General features: G+C 39.6%; 1 long non-coding RNA gene across 1 annotated transcript in view; it reads left to right on the top strand.

The window, feature by feature from the left end:
- Positions 1 to 25,248, top strand: part of LOC109283846 (uncharacterized) — a 31,498-nt gene extending 6,250 nt beyond the window's left edge. Inside the window, exons 2-4 of the long non-coding RNA XR_002091114.2 lie at positions 5,154 to 5,240; positions 7,394 to 7,549; positions 21,812 to 25,248. This is a non-coding gene — a long non-coding RNA (uncharacterized LOC109283846). The remainder of the gene's footprint in view (positions 1 to 5,153; positions 5,241 to 7,393; positions 7,550 to 21,811) is intronic.
- Positions 25,249 to 26,261: the final 1,013 nt, after the last annotated feature.

The following is a 26,261-nucleotide window of genomic DNA, read 5'->3' as shown; positions in this document are numbered from 1 at the left end:
TTTTTATGGAGCACTTTAACTTGGAACTATTTATCTTTAAAAATTAGAAAAATTCAGGACTTTTTTGATCATTATGATTTTAAGGGCTGTAGACCTATGCTATTTTGTCATTATGTTTGCAGGTAACAATGCAGGTTTTGAAATTTTGCAAAATAAAAATCAAGTTTTACTGATGATAAAATGAATAAAGCTGCAGTGAGAAAATATTTTTTTGTTTTCCTTTTTCCTTTACTACAAAAATTGTAAGCATTCAAAACAAAGTCAATTTGTTTCACTACCAAAATATTTTGGACTTCCACAGATATAAACACTGAACAGGCTGAAGCTTTCTAAGCAATGTAAGGAATAGCAGTTCTTTTCCTTCCTGGGATATATTTGCAATTCAATGATATAACAGAAGAGCAGCTTGAAATAATTGCTTTGAAAACATCTTCACTATTAAATAAGACAAGAAAAGAAAATAATTACAGTTAGGCAACTTAGCAAGTTGCCTTAGACTACAAGGAAAACAGATTCCTAAGCTGAATATGACTCTAGAACGTTAGCTGTAAACATCCCAACACAGTAAACTTTGAGAGGAGTAGTCTTTTCCACCTATGTGTTTTTATTATATTTCCTAGCACAGTTGGGTTCTGGTTTTGATTTGCGCTATTTGCATACTACATAAGTATGCATAACAATAATTTGATAGTTTGGTGTATAATTAGAGAGCAGAGAGAGAAAGACTAACTATGGTATCTAACAGAATAGTATCTTCAGCTTCACATGCTTTAAGAGCATTTTGCAGGACTTTCCAGGAAAACCTGTGTCTGGCTCTGAGGACCATTGTGAGTAAACTTTTTTTTTTTTTTAATTTCGGTGGAATCATTTGCAAATGGCTTTCTAATAATCCTATTGCTATGTCTCTGGTTAGTCTTTAAGGTTTGTTTGCCAGGTTTACTAGGGCTTTCTTGCTAAAATATCAAGTGTAAGAAAATAAATTAAACAGCGAAATCAGCAGATTTAGTAAGCAACTGTCTTCATGATAGGGACAAATAGCAGCTTTGAGATAAATGATGAATAAGACAGATAATTTGACAGCATTCAAAGTATTAGTTGAACTTGTGGGATAGTAATGTTTGAATATTGCAAAAAAAATGAGCTTCTAGCTCTAGATGGATTTGTACGGAGGGGATGGTCTTCAGAAAGATTAATTTTCTTTCCCCTCCTCACAACCTTCACCAAAAGGTTGAAAAGGTAGAAAAGCTCTGATGGGAGTCCAAAGGACCTTACAAGCGCAGTATGAGAGTAGAAAAACAACCCAAGGGCAATGCAGGCCTTACCTCGACTACTGGGTTGGTCCAAGCACTCGGCTCAGAGGGGCTTGGCTCGCCATACCTTCAGCTCCACTGAATGTCCATGTTCTCCCCTCCCAGTCAAAGTCTGGTAAAAGAATGCTTTCCATCTTTATTTCTCCAACCTGTTTGAGTACAGAATAATATCAGAGCTTATGAAAATGGGAAGATAAAGTGAATGCTTAACTGTTGACTGCAATGAATTTTTCTTCCAGCCATATGGATATGTTTCAAAGCAGGGGTTTGGATTAGATTATCTCTCAAGGTGCCTCTCTGCCAAATTTCAATATTTCTTTATACTGGCAACAGTGTTGGCTGAGGATATTCTGTTGGGGAAAAATTGTGATGGAAAATGTAGTTTCCACAAAATTGAAATCTTCTGTGGAAGAATCTGAATCTTGTCAAATGTTTAATTTTTTTTTCATTTCAGTGTAGATTGATCCAAATTGAAACGTTTTGGTTATTTGACTTAAATCAAAATGCTTCATTTTGGATCAGTTAACTATTAATCTGTTTGAGACGCAACAACAAAAAAGTCTTTTTACCATTAGAAATTTAAGTGCATAACTTCATATAAATACATGTTAAATTCAAAGGTGTTGGGACACTGAGAATTTTCCCTTCCATTCACTACCACCTACTCTCAGTTAAAGGCAAGCCTCTTTTGATTATCATATACATAATGAAGTAAAAAACCCCATAAAAACCAAACACTAGGTCTCATATGCAGTTCTGTCTTGGAAAGTGGAAGAAAGAATAAACCACACACGACTAATGTTAGTCATTACTAGAAGTTCAGATTTTACAGTAAGATGTACATTATAAGAATGTATAAAGAGAATAAAAATGTACAACAAGAATTGGCATGTTAATTTAATACTTGGAGAGGAGCTGTTGAGGGCTGCAAGGGTAGCCCCACCCCTTGACAGGTGCCCCCTGGTTGCCATCTTAGACTTGGAAGTCCTGCTCCCTAACCCCTGATCTTTGCCACCAGAAATCCCTCCCCCTTGCCCCCAGAAGTGCTCCTTTTGGCTAGGGGGTGCGCCATCTCGGAATTGGAAAAAAACCATAATTTATATTTTAAAAATCAAACAACATACATTAATTTGATTTTTTTTTTTTTAAATGGTGTCCTGATTTATATGTGCTTGTGTAGTGGACACAGAGGTGATTGCATAATAGCTTAAAATGAAGTTTTACTTTTGTATATTGTGGGGAGGGGGTATGGAGGGGTGTGGGAGGTATGGGTGGGTGGACACAGGGTTTGTGGGGGCTGTGGACATTTGTGTGTACATATGTGGGGTATGGGCATATGGGGTTTATGAGAGGGTGGAATTGTGTGGGTGGGTATGGGGCTTGTGGAGGTCTGTGTGTGGCGGGGAGGGTGGCTGGGGTGGGTTGTGGGATGTATGGAGTGGGACGGGGAGATAAATATTAATTTTCTTAATTTTTTTAAGGGCTCCATAGGCTGGATAGAATGGGCTAGCAGGCTGGATCTGGCCCGTGGGCCATATTTTGCCCACCCATGGCTTATGCATACAATGATTCTATTTTTATGTGCAAATTAGGTAGGTGAGTGTCCAATAACTATTCTATGGACAATTTTATGATTAAGCCTGATGTATGGCTTTAATCAAAAGTCAGAGAATTATGCACCACCAGCTTAAAAACAATACATAACCAATACAGTATAGTCATCTCCTGTCTTTATGTATTGACTTCAGTGGCCTTTGAGTGAGATCCTTAATTTTCTTCTAAAAAAATAAGAACCTATTTAAAAGTAAAGTAGTGTACTCTTATATGTGCATATGTGTACCATTCTATTTTCTCAGACTCAAAAGATATTTAATGGTTTGATCCTATAATATTACATTTACTTTTACTCCACAGGATTTCCTGTAGAGTAAATGAAACTTGTGCATTAGGGGTGTGCGAAGTCAGGCCAAATCATGGACAGTGATTTAATTCATTGATTCGGATCGCTGTCCTTGATTGGATTCGACCAAAACTGAATCTGAAGATTCAATGCTGATTCACAGAATCAGCAATTTGGACACAGACACAGCTTTAAAAGTTTTTTCTATGTATCTTGAGGTAGCAGGCATGGCTTGTGATTGTTGCGATGCTGGGATGCATACAGCATCCGACAGGAGTGGGGGGGGCTGGCCCCCCACGTGCTCAGCAGTGAACCTGAAAGTGTACTGGAAGTACTTATGGTCCACTTCTGGGTCTGCTGGGGAGTGTGCTGGGGGCCCCGCTGTGCCTCCCTGGCTCAGCGATCAACTGCAGTGGAACCCCAGGTGCCCCCCCCCCCCCCAGGCCCAGGAGGCACCAGTCACTGAGCCAAGGGGACACAGTGGGGGCCCCCAGCACACTCCCCAGAGGACCCGGAAGTGGACTAGAAGTGCTTCTGGTCCACTTCTGGGTCTGCTGCCGAGCGTGCTGGGGAGCCCCCTGTGCTTCTGTGGGACACTCCATGCGCCCCAGCATCTCAGCACTCGTGAGTCTCTGCTACTCTGAGGTATGTAGAAAAAACATTTAAAGCTGTGTCTATGTCTGAATTGCTGAATCTTTCCAAATCAATTCAGAGGGTTCTGACTCAATTTGGAGAAATTAAAGGGTCCTCTGATTTGATTCAGATTTGGAGATTCAGCCACAGAATTAGGCCGAATATCCGCCGAATCAAATCGGGGACCAAAGCTTTGCACAGCCCTATTGTGCATGTAAGCGTTTGCAGCATTGGGGCCTAGATAAAGAGACTATTAAAGTCTCACCTTCAACCTTTCATTATTGCAAATTATTATTACACACATGAAGAATCTCACTGGCTATCTTAACAGCATTTTAAAAGTACTCTCTCTCTCGATGGACCTTTCATTGTTTAATGGTGGAGAATTCTAACTTAGTTACAGTATATCAGGATTCATTCAGTAGTATAAATCTAAACCTCTTTCCAGATATTAACAAATGTTTACAAATATGTAAGTGTGAAGTATTATCACATCCTTTTGAAAGACTGTCATGAAAACCAAATGCTGATCTATGGGTATTGCCTCCTTTCATTACAGAGATGGTAAGAAGTTTATTTTGAAAGCAAGAGACATTGAACTTTTGCTTATGTTGTGTTACAGTTTCTTTATTTCTGTGTGAGATAAGTGGTTTATGTAATGTCAGTGTTTCAACTGCTAGATGCTACAGTGAAGGGGGATAGCTCTTCACTGTCCTTTCACCATTTTATTCAATGTTCCTTACAGAAAATAGGTCTGCTGTTTTATTTCAATTTATTGTACTGGTCATATGGGTTTCTATGGATATAATTTCTAAAAAGCATACTATAATTTTAAGAATGTACTGATTTGTAAATTTCTGACTATTTACTGATATAGCATAGATTTGGTTTGCTCCTCAATGATAGATTTGATTACACCAGTTCAAGGAACACTGAAAATACTTAGAATTAGTGTACTTGCATAGTATCATGACAAAATGTGCTGTTTATGTTGTGATAATTAGACATATTAACCTGGCTTACCAATAGGAAAAGGGACTAAAATAGCCAAGATCCTTGCATCCTGACTGCGTTCTACTATCTTGGAGTAAATCCTATCATATTTCCTCAGAGTTACATTAAGTGGGAACATGAGGCATACTTAAACTTTTGTTTTGAGTGTTGGCATGTTCCATAACTATTCAAAGCTGCATTAGTTTTTAGTTAAGTTTTGCACTGTGTTGTTGGGATTAAATTGTAATGCCAATTTACAACAATTGATCTTTAGGACAACTGCTTTTGATACTTTTTTTTTTTTTTTGTCTTTTTAGGTGGATAAAGTTGGAAAGTTTATGTTGGCATTGGAATACTAGGCTTGAGATGATGAGATGGCACTCTAAAGTTTCAGAACTAATAATGTGAGCTAAATCATGTATAACTGTTTTCATGAACCATGACAGACCACATCAAATATCCCTCACCAGATTTTCAGCAGAATCTCAATCAGAGACACATCCCCTAAATGTGCTATATTTATTTATATATTATATTTATTTCTTAACATATACATGCTCTGAGATTATATTGGACAAAAATATTCTCCTCTGGGCAATGCAATTAACAAAATTCTATTTAGCTAGGTTATGAAGGCATTTTGGGGCCTTTGTTGCTGAAATTAATTATAGTACAATATTTAGTTATTTTTTTTTCATGGAAAATTAATTCAAATGAGAATGTATAAACACTTCTCCTGCTATTGATTTATTTTCTGTTAGTAGTACTAACATACCCAGGACTGACTTGGAAATGGGTCCTTTTAAGGTGACTCCCAAGTCAATAAATCAGGAGTATATCCAAGGGAGGTAGGTATAATGGTGTAGTTTCACCCCTCCCCTTTCCCCTCTGACCTCCAGCTTGATCCTTGCTCTACTCCAACTTTAAAACAAACTTCCTGGAAGGGGCAGTGTCATTTCTATTCAGACAATGCTGAGGGAATCAACTGACTTAACAGATCATTATTATCTACCTGGTTCCTGCTAATCTCTTGTCATTCCAAAGATGTGAGGTCCCTCTCTTCTTTTTCATAGTTTCATAGTAGCTAGGATCAGGAGGGACCTGAACAGATCATCTAGTCTGACCCCTGCCATAGGCAGTAATGAATGTTGGGTTCACAAGACCCCAGACAGGTGATCGTCCAACCTCCTCTTGAATTTGCCCAAGGTAGGGGCAAGGACCACTTCCCTGGGAAGTTGGTTCCAGATTTTGGCCACCTTAACTGTAAAAAATTGCCTTCTGATCTCTAACCTAAACCTACTCTCCATCAGCTTATTACCATTGTTCCTTGTCACCCCAGGTGGTGCTGGGGAGAAAAGGGCTCTACCTATTTGCTGTTGATCTCCCCTGATGAGTTTGTAGGCAGCCACCAGGTCCCCCCTCAGCCTCCTTTTGCTGAGGCTGAATAGGTTCAGGTGCCTCAGTCTCTCCTCATAGGGCCTGTCCTGCTGCCCTCTCACCAAGTGGGTGTCCCTCCTCTGAACCCTCTCCAGGCTTTTGAAATGCAGCACCCAGTACCAAATGCATTACTCCAACTGCAGCCTGGCCAAAGTCGCATAGAGGGGGAGTATCACCTCTCTGGACCAACTTGAGATGCACCTTTGAATGCATGACTGGCCACAGTCTGGCATTGGTGGCTCATGTTCATCTTGGAGTTAATAATGACTCTGAGATCCCTTTCTGCCTCTGTGCTTTCAAAAAGGGAACGTCTTAGCATCATCAGCAAACTTAAACAGCATGCTTTCCACCCCCTTATCCAAGTCACTGATGAAGCTGTTAAACAGTACAGGCCCAAGGACCAAGCCCTGGGGAACCCCACTGCTCACATCTCACCAGGTTGAGTACAACCTGTCCACCATGACTTTCTGGGTCAGCCCTATCAGCCAAGTATCTTTGTCAAGGACATGCATGGTGAAAGCATACTAAGTAATCACTTACACTGGTTGGGAACCGAACCCAGGTCTCCTGTATGGCAAGCAGAAATGCTACCATTGAACCACCAATGCTTGTTTTTATGCTCTTGATGTTCCATTAATCAAATTATCCTTTCTTCTGAAATTTTGCTTCCTCTGCCATTCCTAGTAATATCCTTCTTCAATATCACAGCCCTTCAAACTGTTTTTAGTTTTAGCTAAAAACTCAGATGTGGAAATATTAACTCAGGTAAACATTAACTCAGGTGTGGAAATGACTGCCAGTGAAATATTCAATGTACTGTGAAGATGCTCAGGAAGGCTAGATTTTGTTTTATGAATCTGAGTAAGAGATGTGCATTTAACTATGATTACTACAGGACTAAAAAATACCTTTTGACTTTTTTACTTAATTTGTTGTATTTTGAACTTGGTATATAATCTGGCAAATTGCTACACATTCAACTAACATGATATTTGTTCTTTATTTAATCTTAAACTGAATAATATAATACTAGCCTCCTAGCATGTTTTACATGAGGATACACAACACCATCTATACCCCCTTTTTCATGCTGTCTGTACCCCCTTTTTCAAAATCCTAGATGCACCTATGAATAAAGCTGAACAAAGAAGGTAAAAGAAACATAAGGAAGCTGGCTCCTTCCTCTTCGTTGCTTCATTGGTGGGGCCAGACTCTTCAGAGATCTAACGTATGTCAGTTCTGAATGATCAAACACAACTTTTGTTTTTAATACTAGGTTAGTGCCATATTTGAATATTTGAAATTAGTCAATCACTTTATTCAACTATACGTCTTATTGACAGGGAAATTAAAAAACAGCTATCCAAAATTCACGTTGACTGGGATAGGTTCAATATAATAGAACCTCATTTTTATTTGTAGCTGAACTAATTTAAAGGTAGTTCATGTTCTTTGTTGTGTTGTCTGTGTATTGTTGTGTGAGCATATAAAATGTGAGGAAGATGCTTCTACCTTCTGAAAAGATGTAATTTCTTTCTTATATCCTATGTCTATAACTTTTAAATTAGATTTTGGTATTTTTGAAATTCTCAGATGTTATGCTGTTTTAGTGGACTGTCATGGCTTGTTTCATTTGGCTCCATTTCATAACTCTTCTGGAGAATCAACAAACACAACTCTACCTCAAATCATTTAATAAGAGAAGAAAATGTATGTGGGTGTTTTGGGGGAGGGAGAGGTTGTTTGCTTGTTTTCGTTTTACCTTTTGTCTATGCTCCATGTTTGCTTAGGCCACTGTTACACATTACATATGTTACACAACTAATTGTTAAATTGTTCAGTAAAGTTAGACTGTGTATGTGCAAAGTAAGAATAGTCACAAGTGCAAAGTCATTATCACACAATTAACTGGTTAATTGCATAGTAAATGTTGATTAGCCACACATGCAAAGGAATTATAATATAATTAAAAATTACATTCCAGCTATAAAAAGAGCCAACCAACTATACTATATGGTTAGTTCTTGAAAATGTACAACAACTCTATGGCTGGTTTCTACCCAGCTTTAATTTGAATGTGTAGCAGGATCCTTAGGGAAATAAAACTTTCTTATATCATGGTATATATTTTCATCATGGTAAAAGGCAACTGTACAGGAGCCTTTTACCATAACGGTAGACTGAGTTAGAAAATGCCCATTTTCGTCATAGAAAACTTAAACCAATTTTTTATTTGTCTGTTTTGGTTGAAATTTTCAGCAAAAAATCTGAAAATCCCAATATGTTTGTGTAAGAATAGTGGCCTTTTAAGAGGATTGTACTAATGCAAACATTTTGGTTGGAGGGAACTGACTGTAGGTAGTTGGTCAGAAGCAAGGGCTGCCTATACATGTGCTCATGGATGGGGGGAGGGGCATTTTAATTAGAGCAGTTCCCAGGTAGCTGCTCTAATTAAAACATCTTACCATTATGTGTGTTAAGCCCCTGTGCATTTCAAAATGGCTATGGGATGATTTATCTTAAGCTCATTCAACAAGGTTTAGATAAAGTGCCTCTGCAGCCATTTTGAAATGCATGGGGACTTAATACAAATGACAGTGAGGCGATGCTGGAGCATTCTAATTAGAATGCGGAGCAGACTCGATTAATTGAGTCTGCTCTGATGCATTCTAATTTGAATGTAAATCAGCACATCTATAGTCACCCAAGGGCTCCAAGCAGCAGCATAAGAGTTGCTTCTCAGTTATACCTCTCCTTTCATTTATTTATTAATAAAATTAATCTATTCATGAACATTAACTATGGCTCCTCTGCTGACCCCATAAATAAGTTTTGTTCTTGGGAACTGATAACTTTTGTCTAAGAGATGTTTTTGTTTGAAGATCTTATTTTCACAATAACCCTAACAATAGCAACAGCTCTGGTTTTCCTGTTTTTTAGAATAAGATAATCACTCAAAGTAAAAAAAAAAAAAAAAATATTAGTGGGGATTTTTTTTAAATACTTTTTCTTTCTGTTCCCCCCCCAGAGAGCCAAACCAGCTAAGAGCTGGAAGAAGGCTTGGGTATATTCTCCTTGCCTATCATCATCAAAAACATTCTTTGTTCTAATTACTGGGCCAATTAGTTTCACGTAAACAAATCCCTGGAAGGTAGTTTTTTATGGTTGGTGAATGTACATGAAAACATAAGAGCCTATTGAGTCTCAGATTTCAGAAAGAATTTCCAGAGTTCTCAGGTAAGAAATATAAACTTATTTTACCTGTAAATGTCATACTAGAAATTTGCCTACAGCATAAGCTACTACTAAATTGGAAATCTCCACATATGAGATGTCCAGATATAGAGTGCTTGAATCATTAGTACAAATGATCTACATTGGTAGTATTGTCAAACAGTATTAATAGCTCTAGACCAAACATTAATTACAACTTTTTAATATTAAATGATTTTCTAAAACAGTGACTTAATTTGTATTGGCTTCATCTTATTTTAACATTATAATGAAGTCTCCATAGACTTCCATGGGAACTGTTATGCTATTAGAATTGCATCATCACCTAGTCTAGACTAATATTGGAATCATTTAGTTACAGTGAAATTGTGTTGCAATGGCAAATTCCCATGTTCTCCATAGCTTTGTGTTGACATCACTATTATGGCGCAAAGTCTACTTTCAAATTAATACAGGCTCACATTACACATAACATAAAATAGCAAGGGATTCATGTACTCCACATGCTGAATAATGAAGTTTTAAAGTTTTTAATAACTTGTCTGTTTTAAAACTTGTTTAAAAGGCACTTACCGACATATGACAAACTACCAGAAATATTTGTAATTTAAAAATAAAGATGCATTCTTTGACTAGAGTTTTGACAAAAGAATAGTTTTGAACTATATGGGAAATAAGAAACAACATAGATAAAATAGATGGTGAATATGGCCACTTCTTATAGGCACCATATTTCCAAATGCCCACATGTGCACTGTGACTTGGGCTTCCTAGAGTAATTTTAAAAGCTGGGCTACCCCTAAAAACAGACATTTAGATAAAGGGATAATTTATAATGCTTTGTCGATTGATCCTTCAGTGTTTAGGAATGTTGCTGGTTCCTGTTTTAATCTTTATTTTGAAATCTCCAAATCCTTTTGCTCAATATCTCTATATCTAGCCCTACTACAACCTTAAACTTAGTAGGAATTTCCTGTTATTTCCATTACTTGACTACTTGAAGTATAAAAAGGTCCTGGTCTGAAAAAGAACCAGAATTATGAACTCATGAATATTACCATATAGACAGAGTATTATTCGAACCTCTGATTAAAAATTCAGACTGCTTAATGAATACATGGTTTGTCAAGAGGACTGAATATCTGGTATACAAATTCTTATTTTGTAGAGATGAGTAGGAGTCTGGAGTATTTATGAAATTCACTGACTAGAGGCCATGCAGTTAGCTTCTGCACTATGAATACTAGAAACAATGGATATGGCATATGGTAACCTTGACCTAGTTATTTTGCCATACTGCAATTTTACATATTATTGTACCCCATATTTTCAAGGAGATCTAGAGTGCCAATTCTTAGAGAGATTTTTTTATTTGCTTTCTGTATACTGTATATTTTAAGGCAGCATTCCCAAAGGTTTCTGATAAAACTTGTTCTAACTCAGCAGAGCCCATTATTTTGTAGTAATAAGAATTAACTGTGGAAAACTGAGAAAGTGGACTGTGCTGGATATAGAGATGCAATGAACCTTTCTTTTCGGTTTCTAAGAGTTAGTTCTTTTGGATCTTTACACAAATATAAGAGCTTGGAGAAAATGACAGAAACTTTTTCTTTAAACACTTTCAAAAAATAAATATATGGTCTTTCATTTTTGCATATATCTACCAAGGTAGAAGGCAATTATAAAATTGGCAGTAAAACCTTTCTAGTAAAGATGGCAGTGCCCTCTACTGACTAGGGGTTGTAATAATATTGCCCAAGCGGATATATGTATCGAATATAGGCCTTCACTTTTATATAGGAGTATAAACAACTTTTATTTAAAATATCTATTTAACAAGCATTTTGAAGGACTTAAATCCAGTGGAAACAATAGCATTATTCAACATTATTCCAAAAATTATTTCACATTTAATATTTTTTCCCCCAAATTTTCCATATCAGGTCTTCAGGGCGGGTGGTTGGGGAAGAAAAAAAGCTAGAAAGTATTCTTCTAGACTTTCACATCACTGGCCCAGGATCCTCTAGCTCTTAACTGTTTTTAGGATAGTTTTTATCATTCTAAAGTTTTATCATACTTCAGTTATTCTTTGAAATAATTCTGGTTAGTTAGGAAAATGTTCTTCTCTGATGCATAATTACTAGCAGTTCTATCAAAGATTAATTTCATAATTTGTAATCTATTTTCTTTTCAGTGTTAAGTAATGTCATACATATTATTTTTAATGACAGACTTGGAAATGCACATATTAAATATTAGGGGTGCGTGAAACGGGCCCTATCAATTCAGATTTGGATTTGGCCCAAATCAGGGACAGTGAGTTAATTCATTGATTTGGATCACTGTCCCTGATTCGATTTGGCCAAATCCAAATCTGAAGATTCGATGCTGATTCAGAGAATCAGCAATTCAGACATAGACATGGCTTTAAATGTTTTTTCTACATATCTCGAGGTACTGGGCATGGCTCATGTGATGCTGGGATGGATGGAGCATCCCACAGGAGCATGGCCCCCTCCCCGCATTCTCAGCAGTGAACCTGGAAGTGGACCAGAAGTATTCTGGTCCTCTTCCGGGTCCACCAGGGAGCACGCTGCCCCCCCCCACTTGGCTATCAGCCATGGCGGGGGACTGCGGGTGTCCCCCAGACCCAGGAGGCACCAGTCACTGAGCTGGGAGGGACATGGGGGGGGGCCCCCATATGCTCTCCAGTGGACCCAGAAGTGGACCGAAAATACTTCTGGGTCTGCTGCCAAGCATGCTGGGGACCCCCCGTGCTCCTGTGGGATGTTCCATCCGCCCCAGCATCCCAGTATTCATGAGCGGCCTGCTACCTTGAGGTATGTAGAAAAAACATTTAAAGCTGTGTCTCTGTCCAAATCACTGAATTTTTCCGAATCTCTGCAAATCCATTCGGAGGGTTCTGATTCCGTTTGGAGAGATTAAAGGTTCTCCTATTTTGCTTTGGGTTCAGAGATTTGGTCACCAAATCAGGCCGAATCTCCGTCGAATCAATTCAGTGACCGACACTTTGCACAGCCCTATTAAATATGATAATCTTTAGATAACACCTTTGGAAAATTCAATAATATTACATTCTATTTTATGATATCCTAATGAGCTTTTTAAAAATAAACATGAACAATGAAGTACACCTGAAACATGTACAATGTTCTGCAACATCAGTTTTCAAATCTGATGTTAAATATTAAGGAAAATGGAGATTTCATAGATATTAGGGCTGGAAGGTGTCAGGGTCGAGGGGCTGTGGCCAGCAGCCCGGGCATGTGGGCCGGGGAAAAGGGTCGGCACGACGAACTAGAATTAGGCACTGACGCGTAGAGGTTGATTAAAGATTGTTTTACTTACACCGTAGGTGGTCGCGGTGCAGGCAGGAAAAACTTTCTTGAGTTGCAGTTACAAAACGAAAACAAAACTTGAACAAGACCCATAGAAAACTCGAACCTCTTGTTAACAACCCGGACAGAGCTCTGGATACCACGATGAGAGTCCGAAAGGTGACTCTCCACGAGCGCGCAGGGAAGGGTACGTCGAGGGATCGTGCGGCGATGGGGAGAGGCTAGAGGTTGATCAGGCCCCTGTATCCTCCTCTAAAGCACACGCGGAGTTTGTTAGGCTCCACAGCGTGCTTAGAGTTCTTCACGAGATGGATGTGAAGTCCTCCAACTTGGGCGGAAACCGCTCAAGCCTCTTATATGGCTAGCAAGCCAATCGCTAGCTGCCACGTGGGAATAATTTAGAAACAGCCAATAGTGGGACACAAATTTACATACGGGTGGCGGGAACTCCTTTGCACCAGGGTTTTCTCTATGCAACTGAGAATTGCACTGTGCAAAGAAAGCTCCATGTGGCGGGAAATAATTCTGCAGTGCCGAAGCACACAAAATCATACCCTTTGGGTCATGACAGAAGGGACCTCAGAAGATCTTCGAGTCCAGCCCCCTGCCCCAGGGGCAGGAAGTCAGCAGGGGTCATAAGATCCCAGCAAGATAAACATCCAAATGTCTCTTGAAGGCATTCAAAGTAGGTGCTTGAACCACCTCCGATGGCAGTCTATTCCAGACCTTAAGGGTTTGGAAAGTAAAGAAGTTCTTCCTTATGTCCAGCCTAAAATGGTCATAGAGGAGTTTGTGACCGTTTGACTTTGTCATCCCTTCGGGCACTCTGGTGAACAGATGTTCCCCAAGGTACTGGTGAGCACCCCTGATAAACTTATAGGCAGCCACCAGATCACCCCTGAGCCTGAGCTTTTCCAGGCTGAAGAGTCTCATGGCTCTCAGCCTCTCATCATGAGGTCTATTTTCCTGCCCTCTGATCATGCACATAGCTCTCCTCTGTGCTCTCTCAAGCTTCTCCACATCCTTTTTGAATTGTAGAGCCCAAAACTAGACGCAGCACTCTAGCTGCGGCCTCACCAAGGCCGAGTACAATGGGAGAATGACATCCTGGGATTTGCTTGAGAACCATCTATGGATGCAAGCCAACATTTTGCTTGCTTTACTAGCTGCAGCATCACATTGATGGCTCATATTCATCTTGTGGTCATCATGACCCCCAAGTCCCTTTTGTCCATAGCACTAGCCAGCGTAGCACTGCCGAGCCTATAAGCATGCTGCAGGTTTTTCTTCCCAAGGTGGACAGCCTTGCATTTTTCGGTGTTAAGATCAGATAATCAAGCCCAGTTCTTTTATTGATTAAACTATAAAATTAATGGAGCAGTGTAAACCATTCAGTAAACCATTCATTTAAAAAAGACACGTAGTTCTGTGATTATAACTGCCATTATAAAGAGTTCTCTATAATTGTGATGAACTCTTGTATCAACACAATGAAATTTCCATCTGAAAACTAATTTTATTAGGAGTAACACTAGAGACCAAGACACTTTAAAATATGATCATGGTAAGCCAGCTAATACTTTAGGTACACATCTGAAAAGACTCAAAAACAGGTAATTTTGTTAAAAGTCAGCATTAATGTACTATTGGAATTTAGATCCAAATCTTTGCTCCAAAAGAGAAAAGAAAACAAGTACTTTTAACTTTTTGCCACATTTTGGTGAAAAATACAGCCACTGTTAGGAGACTGATGACCAGAATTGTAAACCAAATGCAATTTTTTAATTAGTCTGAGGTGGACCAGACATGCGTGGTTTCAGTCTTGAACGCATGTCAATTATTACCAAAAAGCAAATAAACACAACTTAGTGTGGTCCTGAGCATAGAATTTGACCCATAGAAATGAGACTATGGAAAATTGCTTGTTTCTGTATACTGTCCCTTTGTATGTGGTGCCATTTGGCACATGTAGTTGATTCCAAGGTGTCTAATACACAGGAATTTCTCTCTGCTTAGTCACTGCAAACCCTTAGTTGGCAAGAGAATTCTGAACTGCAAAATATAGTTGGAGTGGCTTAACAGTGATCCATTGTTCAAACCATAATGCTTTATTATTGCCAGACATCTTTTTTTTTAACTACACTTACAGTTTGGTAACACAATAGTAGTTTTGATATTATCTACAGAAAGATGAATTGTAGGAATTAAAACTGGACTATCATTAGGTCACCCCACAGTCGATGAAGAATTGTTTCACAGATGTGTTAATTAAAGATCACCGTCTCATTTTTGCAGTTAAATTTTTAATGGAGAAAAAATAAATGTGGTAGTGAGGGCTAGCAGGATCAACATAAGGAGTGCTGGCTCCATGGCATTAGTTTCTTTACATACTGTTGAAACTCTGCAGATATTTCAAGGCAAGGATGACAAGAGCTTTCTACAGAATAAAACCCTTTAGATGTTCACTTGGTTAAGTTGGCATGAAAGAGCTCCACCTCTACAAGAGTGAGGGGAGGTTACCAATAATTCTGTGACCCTGAGAGAGAGACTTTTCATATGGAAAACGGGATCTTGGCATCTGATGAAAACACTGGGTCTTGTGGGTGCTGTGTAATCTGGATTTCTTAGTTTAGATGGAGGCTGGGGCTGGGGCTGGAGCTTGTTTTAAAGGATGTGGGTTTGGTGAGTTGAAAGTGTATCCACTAGACGTATTTTTTTTCAACAAAGGAGAATGCAGACTCAAATTCTGTTATTGCTGTCATTCAGGTATCAAGCTTTTCTTGTTACATGGTGGAGAACAGGATGGGAAGTTAATAAATAAAAAAAGTTAATAGCTTTGAAGGTAGCTGTGAAAATTTGACTTACCTGTTAATACAGGCAGTTCGGCAATTTTCTTTCCATCTTCGACCACATCACAGAACTGTCAAATAATTTGGCATATTTAGTTATTACTGCTCAAAAGGCACTCAGGCTTGGAGGTGCTAAGTTACATAGGCAAAGGGGTGGGGGGACTAAGTAGATTCTGCCTGAAAAATATCTCATTACTGGTGTAATATTCTTTATTCACTTTATATTATCACTACATTCACCCACTAATCTTAAACCAAATCTTCCTTCCACCAAATGATAATTACTTTAAATATTAATGAAATATACTGGATGGAGACATGATCAAAATTACCATTTTTAAGAAAGGCAGACCTGATGTTGCTCTAAGAATTTCTTTCATGCTGTTGTGCTTACAATAGAAGCAGACAAAATGGACGTCATAATTTGTTCTTGCCTTGTGAATTTTCAAAACCATGGGCCAGTGTCCAATCTGAAATGAAAAAAAAAATAGCAACAGGCATGAAACTTTTGGCAACAGCTGTATAATCCATTTGTTGGCTGTTTGTTTTTGCTATAGATGTAGATTAGTTAGCCTGAGCCAGGGATTTTAGAAATGAGTGTGTAAATATGTGTGTTAACCTGATTGCCAGTAAAGAAATAAAGTAAAATGAAATCAATGCATCAGGGACAGACTCATTGATGTGAGAGGCTTCTTCAAAACAATCAGGAAATGACAACTATACCCCACAATAAAGTGTTTTTATTACAGTTCATGCCCCCTCCTCTCCTTGAGGACAGGGTTTTTCATGTCTAATTGTTCAGCTGCATTCTAGAAGGTTTTACTTGGGCACTGTACAGGATACCAGTCTAACTTGACAAGAGACCTACCAAACAGCATAAACCAGTCAGAACTATACAGCCTTAGGGTGAAGTTACATGTTACATTTAGACCATACTAATCTATGGCTTGTTAAGCAGTGTTAAAATTAGATGAGCAGCTGAATATTGAGGGTCTATACTGTTTCTAGCCTGCATGGTTCTGACTTCCCCACAAGAGAGCTGCTATCAGGGTATGGGTACCTGAGCTCTATTCCTGTTCAGGGTCAGGGGTGAAGGTTGAGAGAAGTGCATACTGGGATGCTGGAGGAGTGCAAATTGCTCATTTTATCTCTGTGGAGAAGACTGAGCTTGGTAGCCTGGCCCAGAGTTAGCTCTTACCTAAAGTGGCATAACTTTGAGGCACTCGGAGGGCACTTTGTTAACAGCTTTAATGTTTAGATACTCGGGGTGCCTCTACACATGCTCCAATGTGTTCTGATTGGAACGTGTCGGAGCAGACTTGATTAATCGAGACTGCTGGAGAGTTCTAATTAGAAAGCTCCAGCGTGCTGCAGCATCTTGTGTATTCAGCATCCCACATTTCAAAATAGCAGCAGGGACATTTTAACTAAAGCTCATCAAAGGAGCTTTATTCAAAATGCCCCTGCCACCATTTTGAAACACAGGATGCTGAATACATGGGGTGCTGTGGTGTTTTAATTAGAGTGGCTTCTGAAAAAGCCACCCCATCCACACCCTGGAGCATATGTATAGGCACCTTTGCATTTTTTATGTGCCCTCAGTATGATCTGCGTATAATGTGTTACTTCACCCATACTTCAGCTGCACCAAATTCCCTGTTCTTTCTCCATGTAGACAAACGCATGAAAACAGTGTATTTTTCAAGAAAATACTATGTGTTGGTCAAGAAATGAAATATCATTTTCACCTATTAAGTAGCTATTAGTGAGATCTCTTCATCTTGTGGCATGTTCCAGTACTGCATAGGATTAAGTATGTCAGATGCAGATTGTGTGCTTGAAAGCACCTTGGCAAAAAGAAGGGGAGAATTGTGGAATGCTAGTGGACTTCTCAAGTATGTACAACTCCTCTTGGGTTTGATAGACACCTAAAGTGAAATCCTGGCCACAATGAAGTCACTGGGAGTTTTTCAAGTGATTTCAGTGAGGGCCAGGATTTTGCCTTGAGTACCTTGAAATGATTTTCTAAATGATTAGGATGGGGAACATCTAGGGTTCACTCCACGCCCCCTCCCCCCACCCCCCACACACACTTAAACAGACCCCATTTTGCATACTGTTGTTAACACATAAAGAAATTGAACCAATTCCCAAAATTGTTGTTTAGTTCTCCATGTAGAGATAGTGAGCTACATCCTTATTAAGGACTTATTTAAATCTGGAAAGTCTGGCAGGCATGGGAAAAAAACAGAGCGGGAGCAAGAGCGGATTTGCCTAGGAGGTTAATATCACATAATGGTGAAACTTTTATTTTAAAATGCAGGCACAATGTGGTTACATTGTGATGGGTTCTTAGGATTCCTGCATCTACTGAGGTTGCAGCAGAAATATATTCCCTCCCTCTACTGTCTTGTGGTTTCTGATACAGACAGCCTGCAAACAGCACAAACACAAGCCCCTTCTTGAACAAGATGTTATTCTTTCTCCTACTGGCTTTTCAGGAGCTTTGTCCAACAACAAGAGATAACTGTGTCTTTTTAATCTCCTGTAGTAGGATGGTCAGTGCCAAAACAGGTTTACTCCGATGTCTATATCTACAGGACAAGGATGGGAGCAGAAGCACTGAAAGTGGTGGGGGAAAAAAGGGACATGGCATTATCACCCTAATCTTCTTGTTCCCCTGCCCGGCAATTAATGTTAATCTCCGACTCCCCAATCAGTTCTGCCTCCCCGCATGTTGTTCCCTCCAGTCATCTCTGATCCTTCTACAGCTCTGAGGTTCTTTACCCCTCCCTTCCAGGCAGAGGCATTGAGGGGAATGCCACAGAACAGCTGTCCTGGTACTCACAGGAAGAGAGGAAGAATCAACAAGTGGTGTTAGCTGCTTCATTCCCTCCTCCCCATGTTTTCCTGTGAGAATAGGCTTGAGAAGGTAGGAGGGAGAGAACACTTTCTTGTACAGCTCCAATTTGTTGCCTACCCTATTTGCCCACTGCAGCAGGCCTAGCCATGCAGGGAGGTGGTCGTGTGACCCCAGTGGCCAGACATCCTGTCCCTGCCCCCTCTCCCTTCCTAGCTCCTCTGATCCACCACCTGTCTCACCTGCCATGCCATGTTGGAAACAATTAAGTGGGAACCATCTGGAGCCTTAAGGTGGGCAGAGTTTCTTTGGGCCCCTTGGCTCCCCTTCTCTTTGTCCAGGCCCTGATTCTCTTGGCTGGAGCCTGATTTGCTCTAGCTGCTCCCTTCATCCATGGGCCCACTCAGTCTGACTTCAGCTCACTGGGAGCAGCAACACAGCTGGGAATTAGACTCTGAAGTAGGGCTCTGGCCTTCCTGCCTAAAAGGGGTTAAATCTCCTCTCTCTCTATCAGGCGGTGAGCCCTTGCCTTCAAGGCGTGGCTACATGCAGGGCACTTTAAGGTGCCTGCACAGTGACCTCCACCTCCCCTCAGTTGCTTGCAGTCCTCTAGTTGTCCGTTTCAAAACAAAAAAGAAAAAAACTCAACTGAAAAATTTTCCCCTGCTTCAGGATGATGAACATAGTCTTTACTCTCAGCTTTTCCCCATGAGCCTGCTGCTTAAACCACACAGAAAAAAAAAATAGAAAACAGCAACAAAACTCACTCCCCTTTCTGCGGCTACTCAGTCTTCATTTAGGCCATCTCTCTCTCCACCAGGGACCAACCTGCCGTCTCCATGATCAGGGCTATGCTGCCCCTCCAGTCTGAGGGCAAGCTATTTACCCCCTGAGCCCTGCCCCTTCCAGCCTGCCTGCCCTATTAGCTAGCCTGAGCATAGGCACTTTTCATTAGTCCCAGCCCTGCCAGCTGCCTTTGCCTGGAGGACAAAAATCCTTCCCTTAAAGGGCCAGTTCTGCTGGCTTTGTAGCCTTCCCCCAGTAACAGGGAGAGGGTTCCCTGTTATGCCCCTCTTCTGACAAAGAGCAATCAATCAGATGAAGTTTTGTGACAGGCCATAATCAAAACATGTGCCCCTCAATAACCCATATCACATTTTAAATATTTTATGTCCTGGGTGTATTCACCCATTGTGACCTCTTTAAGCACTAGGAGACGGAGTTCATTTCTGCTGTAGATTACAAAACCCAAGTCATTTCTGAGTGAAAATCCATCTTCCTTCTGGCCTATAAAAAATGAACTCAGATTAGTCAGTGTGTATTTTTAAATGGGCAAGTATCCACAGCACAACTGGCATTAATTGGCATCCTTGTTGGTAGCCTCATCAAGGAAGCCAAGATTTAAATAGACATAGAGAAAGAATGAATCTTTCAGCCATAAAGATGTCCTGTCATGCCAAGGATGAGGATTTGGTCGGGGGAGCATAGGGAAACTTGCATCATTACTGTCTGTAATATACTTGTTTCCAGGCAGTCTGGTTAGTGTGTCCCTGAGGGCTGTTCCAGTTCTGAGGTAGTCAAATAGATTCAGTTCCAGTATTGCTTTGTTACAGCACTAGAGGGAAGTGCTATGCTTAACGGAGAGCTATGCTTTTCTATCCTGGGCAAGAACACATGGAACCAAGCTCTGCTTCTAATTATTCTAGAGTAAAAAGCAGAGTTGCTCTACCAAAGCTAAAGAGAATGACTCTCAGTTTATTTATTTATATATTTTTTGATAAACTGAACAGCTTGAACTCTTTCAGACATTTGCTGTAAGACATTTTCTCCAACCCACAAATAATTTCTGTGGCTGTCCTTATTTTTACAAGGTCAGAACATTATGGTGCAAACACTCTGAATCCCCTTGCATAAGTACAAAAAACAATTCACTTGCGTTCAAAACCATAATATGTATATTTGCTTCTGAATCTGTCTCCAATTTTTTCACCTGGGAAGCTCTTTATTTTCCCCTTCTTAAACTGAAGTTTCTGAGTTCCAAATACATAGCTGTATAAAATAACATTGCTAGTGTATAAAATAACATACCGATGAACATGGATGCCTGGCTGTATCCCAGTGTATAAAATAACATACCGATGAACATGGATGCCTGGCTGTATCCCAGTGTATAAAATAACACAACCAGCAACAAAAACCTCTGTTGATTGTAATTAATGCTACTCCTTTTTACCCATAAGGATTCTCACCTATGCACCCACACATAGATAGTTTCTCCCAAATACTGTAACTTAAATTAATTGGCTAGTAGCGCCTACACCCTTTTTGCACCAGAGGCTCACTGTAAGTTGTTTTCCAGAAAGGAACCCAATCAGGGTTTGCTGAGAAATGAGGATTATTAAAACTTCTGGCTTATTGCAGTTGCATATATCACTCATGCTTTTCCCCATAGGTGGTTATTACAAGGAAAGCTATTTTGAAAAATAATCCTGCATTCCTTTAGGTTTTATTCCTTTTCAAGAACAAAAAATGCTGCTTCTACTTCTAGTTCTAAATCATCTTATGTTCAGGTTAGCATTGTGTTAATCACTTGTTTTGTTTTGTTTTGAAATATTATTATCAAAATTTGTGCTAAGTAAAGAAGAACACAATACTTGTACTGTGTGGCACAATGGACAACTGTTAGTATAAAAGCACGAGGGAGTTTTATGAATACAGAAATGCTATTCCTTCCCATTCCATTACGTTTTTATTGGTTCCCAAAAAAATAATGGAATTACTTTAAATTCTTTGTCTACAAGGTCTAAAGCATAATCCTTTTTATCCTATCACTTTAATCTATACTCATGATAATAAGCTATTATTAGTCAGATCATTGAATTCTAATAAATGAATATGGAGTGTTTTGTATACTTTTATACCATAATACATATTCTTGCCCCTGAATTTGTCTCCAATTTTGATGGACTTTTTGATAGACATTTAAAAGTCAGTATGGTTTGGGGAATTGGCCAGGGGTGTCACCTATAGGTAAAGTGAAGGGAATAAATCTGGAAGAGATATCCAGTAAAAAAGGAGTAATACTATATAAATTACATGACATTATTCTTTAATCCAAAATTGTGTTTGTGTTTTGGGATTTCTACATTAATAATAACTGCTACATACTGTTATGTAAGCATTGTGAGTCACTTCCTTATTAGAAATCATAATAGAAGGCTGCTTTGATTTTTCAGATCTTGCCTTGAAAGTCTTGTTTATGGAGCCCAATCCTGGTTCGCTTAGGCCAATGGAAGATTTTTCCTGTGACATCAAGGAGAGCAGAAGAAAGTCCAGTGCTTGCTTTAAAGAACATTGTAGATAAGTAAAAAGACAAAAATGTTTGTCAAAATTTGTCTTCCTTGCAAATGCACAGGAGGAGAAAAAGCTGTCAAATGACAGGTTTAATGTGGAATTATTTTAGCAGTCTGGTTTTCTTTACATTACTGTTATACTTATGTTTCAATAAAAGGTTACTTTAAGATTCATTTTTTAAACCACAAGAATAATGCTTTTAACCTTTTTGAGTAACCACAACTGCTGCTGTGAAAAAATTGTGACATGATGTGCTTCCCTGGCTGCCTGTGATTTTTTTTTTTTATTTATTTACATGGCAAATCCCACTGTACCAAATCAGACACCTTTCACAAAGGTGACTTTGGTTTGATATGTACCTCCCTTAAGTGAACATGGTTCTCACAATTAGCAGATTAAGACATGAGCGGATCCAGAATTTTTTCAAGGGAACAGTGACTAGTACTGCAGGGGTGGCTGCACCCTGGCTCTTGCATGCTCCCTCACCAGTGGGGCAGGCAGATCACACTATGGAAGCAGCAGCCAGAAACTTTTTAAAGTCCATGAAGCAGGTAAGAATCTCCCCCTGCTGCTTAACAACCCCTCCCATCCCATCCTCTCCCATTTCCCTCTGTCCCACTTGCTGCTGCCACTGTCCCCAGCTGCCCTATGGGGTGAGGGGACTTCCAGAGCTGCTGCTGCCCAGCTTCAGTTGGGACTGTGGGGAATCAGGCTCAGCTGGGGACAGTGGGAGTGGCAAGCAGGTTCCCCCACTCCCTGTGTCTGCTCCTGGGCTTGCAGGAAATACCCTGGAGGATAGGTCAGGGAGAAGAAACCCGCCTGCTGCTGCTACCGCTATCTCCAGCAGAGCCCAGTTCCCCACCTAGCCTGTCTGGAGAAGGGCAGGAGTAGTTTTGGGGTTCTACTTCCACCTCCCTAGGGCAGCCAGAAACAGTGGCAGCAGTGAGTGGGGAGGATGGGAATGGGAGAGGAGGGGATGTGTAGCTGAGTACAGAGGTGAATTGCCTGCTTCAGGAATTTAAAAAGTCCCTGACTGCTGCTACACTGTGTCCAAAAGAAAGGCGTCACTCCTTCTGGATCCACCTCCGAGATGCTTAAGTTGAATAGCATAGTGACAGTAGTGACAGTGTAAGGTGCCATCAAATGGTCCAAATTTTCTTCCACTGCATCAATACAAGCCTTATGCACTGATATACATTATAGGCTCTTGAAGGAAGTTTATTAGGTTTTTCTGAAGCATTAATCTTGTGTATTGGAACCATGTTTAGAGTTGGTTGGCAAATAAACTGAGTATGGAAGTGAGGTTGGTCCAGGAAGAAGGGAAAGTTGGATTTTTAACTTGACCACTTAACCTTATCCTTAATTTATTGTGGGTGCATGTGTGGGTGCATGTGTGTGGGTTTTTTGTTTTTCTTTTGGCTCAGCTTTTGTTTTTTGGTGGCTTCTATTTTGGATTGAGGGGGAGGAAATTGGATCATAGACTCCAGAAATAAATGAATTGCATTGCTCAGTAGAAACATTAACAAAAAAATCACTATTTTAATGAAATTTATAAAAGAAACTGTAAACTATTCCCTGTTCACAATTCATTAGTTAAAGTGGTGATATTTCAGACTTACACCTAACGGGAAAAAAGTTCAGAATTTGGAATGTGCCATATGCAAATATAATTCTTTGGGGCTTTGTTTCTGTTTCCTGCATAGAAGCCATACTTTTAATGGTACCATTTTACTCTCTATTGCTTATGTCTAGACAGAAATTGACCATAAAGAAATATCAATATCGCAGATTGCCCTGGTTAAGAGTTCTTGTTTGGCACCATAGAAGTTTGAATATTTTAATGGCACTTTTTGTAGCACAGTAGTAGTGAATGGGTTTATTTTCAATTAGAAATAAACTGATTTTTGCATTTTTCCCAAATAAACAAAATATTCTGAAGATAAAAAGCCGATTAGGCTGCCATATTCCAGGTGTTTTTTTCAACACTGAATTACAGGGCCTCTGAATCCTAAATTCATTAGTAGCTTGCTGACTTTGCAGAGTTTGATGGTAAAGAAACTGGCACAGCACAAAACCTCCTTATTGAAGAAAGATTATATATTTTTATGTATTGACTTTTGCATGATTCAATTTATACTAAGTATTACAATGACTTTAATAACTGCACTGTGGACTTTAAAAGCAAGTTTGCATGTTGTGGTTAACTTTTCCTTTATTATGTGGTTTTAAAAATGATGGCCCAGTTTTTCAAAGCGTGATAGATATACTGTAGATGTTTCAGTTGGATAATGAAAATGAAAAGCCTTAAAAATGCTGGGGATAATAATAAAACAATTTGAGATAGTGTAAAAACTATCCAATTAAGTTATTTTTTTCAGTTTTCTTCACAAATTATATTGGTTAAGAAACAGAACAGTATTTCTCTTGTGTGTGTATGTGTATGTTTAGAACATTCCAATGCAATTGTAGCTATAATTAAATCAGAGATAATACATCCATTTCTATCACCCTAGTCTATTGATTTAGATTTTTTTCTGAAACTATCTCTGTGGTATTTGAGTGCTTTACAACTTCCTCCTACAAACAGCCATGATTCATAGAAATATTGTACCCTTTATTTAAATTATTCAAACAAGTTTTGCACTATCAGGTCCAATATTTGAATGAAAAGGGTATATCTTGTGCAAAACTTTCATTATTTAATATATCTGAGTTTTGGGTTTGGCTATTGTAAGAGGTAAAAGGAGGAGGCCACTAGAGCTCTGTGCTACCTTTGTGTCTCTTCGGTTTTGAGATTTTTTTTATATTTTCTCAGAGAGTTGTGTATTTATAAAGAGGAAAATAGAACTGGAATGAATGGGTTCAGTAATACAAAATGTAATAATTATAGGTTGGTGTAGGTTCAAATAAATGAGTCTAGACTTTGGCTGGATCCTTCAACTGTATATTTCAAGACTTAACATTTTGCAGTTATTTTTAATATGTCAATTGTTTTCTAAAGAGTGGAGAAATAACTTTTTGGGTACTGGATGAACTTCAGCTAAAGCTTTTGACTGTTTCACATTGCATTCTCAGAAGCAAGTTAAAGGAAAATGGTCTAGATCAGGAGTTCCGAAACTGTGGTATGTGTATCCCTGGGGATAAGTAGAAGAAACTGTGTAATGGCAGATTTAATTTTTGTTATAATAATAACTGGCATTTAAGGGGTTAAAATATAAAACATATGCTGGTAGGGGTACGCACGCAGCTGGTAAATCTGCCTGAAGGGGGTACACAATAAGAAAAAGTTTTAGAACCTCTGGTCTAAATGAAATTCCTGTTGGATTGGGGAAGAGGGAGGTGGGGGGGAAGCAGTACAAAACCTGTTGGAGAACAGGTTTTAAAGTATGGTTATTAGTTCATTATGATATCATAAGGGTTTATCATGCCATATTCTGGAGGGATTTCTCTTGCATCTGATGCTATTCAATATTTTCACTGACAGCATTGTTATTTTATTCTCCTGGCCCCATTCACATTGAGAGGGGTCCTGATGTGCACAGGATAGTAGAGCTGCTGCTACAGAGCTCTCCCATCTTGTGCACATGGGAACAACCCCTGTGCACAGTGGGGCTTCCCTGCACAGCCTGGGGCTGGCCACGACCTATCCTGTTTTAGAGCTGGTCTGAGTGAGCCCTGAGCTGGGCTGGGAACTCTCCTGGTGCAGGTAGCTCCTGGCCCCAGCTCCATGATAGGAGTGGGGCCTGAGAAATTGCTCCCTGCTCACCTGGGCAGTAGGCAGCTCCCAGGGGAGGGGATTGTTCTCCTGCCCCTTGCTGCCGGGCTGACCAGGAGCAAATTTGCTCCTGGTTCGCTGTCTAAATGTGGCCTGCTCCACAGTCACTGCCATGCAGTTACTTTGCTACCTGCAAATAAACACCACCTCCCTCAGATATTGCTAATATGTACATATTTGTAAATCACACATACAATATGTACATATTGTAAATATCTGTAGAGTAAATATTGTATTCAGAAAGGGACTTTTTCTCTTTCTAATCCCATATCCCTCTTAACCCACAGTTATGTCTAAGTCTAGACCTTGTATTTCTCATCTTATGGAGTCCTATTAGGGCAGTATGTTTTTCAACTACTTTAGTCTTTGGGCCTGATCCTACAAATACAGACTGGGCAGAGTGTGGATTTGCCTGAATAGATCCCTGAGGAGTAAAACTGCAAGCCCCCCCTGACTCCTGGCCTGGACGCTGCTCCCTTCTTTGCTCTCCCGCTGTTGCCACTGAAGTTCTGGGGCTCTCCTTCCTTCTCTAGTTTCCATTGCCTGCTTCCACCCCT

Source organism: Alligator mississippiensis, chromosome 3 (genome assembly GCF_030867095.1).
Source record: "Alligator mississippiensis isolate rAllMis1 chromosome 3, rAllMis1, whole genome shotgun sequence".
Classification (NCBI taxonomy): Eukaryota; Metazoa; Chordata; order Crocodylia; family Alligatoridae; genus Alligator; species Alligator mississippiensis.
This window is presented reverse-complemented; position numbering and strand designations above follow the sequence as displayed.